This window comes from Sinocyclocheilus grahami, unplaced genomic scaffold (assembly GCF_001515645.1).
Source record: "Sinocyclocheilus grahami isolate Dianchi unplaced genomic scaffold, SAMN03320097.WGS_v1.1 scaffold2434.1, whole genome shotgun sequence".
NCBI lineage: Eukaryota > Metazoa > Chordata > Actinopteri > Cypriniformes > Cyprinidae > Sinocyclocheilus > Sinocyclocheilus grahami.
In genome coordinates, this window is record NW_015507613.1 from 30,764 (window position 1) to 31,559 (window position 796).

General features: G+C 55.9%; 1 long non-coding RNA gene across 15 annotated transcripts in view; it reads left to right on the top strand.

Annotated features, from left to right (window-relative positions):
- Positions 1-345: 345 nt before the first annotated feature.
- Positions 346-796, top strand: part of LOC107575014 (uncharacterized) — a 22,087-nt gene continuing 21,636 nt past the window's right edge. For all 15 annotated transcript variants that reach the window (XR_001607777.1, XR_001607787.1, XR_001607778.1 and 12 more), the window contains exon 1: positions 346-603. This is a non-coding gene — a long non-coding RNA (uncharacterized lncRNA). The remainder of the gene's footprint in view (positions 604-796) is intronic.

The following is a 796-nucleotide window of genomic DNA, read 5'->3' on the forward strand; positions in this document are numbered from 1 at the left end:
TGTTTGGGAAGGTTGCCCCACCTCCGAGGGTTCCAAGTCCGATACTGTGTAATCTGTCCGTTTCCACTAGAGTGGATTGGGTTTAACCGTCAAACCCGATTTAGTTTGGGCTTCGTCCTTTGACTGCTAATGCCTGTCTCATGATCTCCTAACCCAAAAAGATCGCAAGTCCGGTAACATTTCCGAGTCGGAAATGGGTAATTTGCGCGCCTGCTGCCTTCCTTGGATGTGGTAGCCGTTTCTCAGGCTCCCTCTCCGGAATCGAACCCTGATTCCCTGATTCCCTGTTACCCGTGGTCACCATGGTAGGTGCCGCAAAGGGCGCGCGATCGGCCCGAGGTTATCTAGAGTCACCAAAGGGAATCCCCGACCCCGGATGGGTTTTGGATCTGATAAATGCACGCGTCCCCGCCCGAGAGGGAGGGTCGGCGCTGGTTCGCATGTATTAGCTCTGGAATTGCCACAGTTATCCAAGTAGAGCGATCAAAGGGACCATAACTGATTTAATGAGCCATTCGCAGTTTCACTGTACCGGCTGTGTGTACTTAGACCTGCATGGCTTAATCTTTGAGACAAGCATATGTTACTGGCAGGATCAACCAGGTAACCCTCGGGGTTGGGACGGAGAACCGCAGCATGCTGGTTACCTACACGCGGGTCTCGCTCCGCAATGTGGGGGGGGACCCCCCGCGCGGCACAGCCGCTAATAGGGCGACGTGCGGCAACCTCCCGCTCGGGGGGTAACCATGATACGGGGGGGCTGGCCGCTGAGCGAGGCCGTAACCGGGAAAAGTGT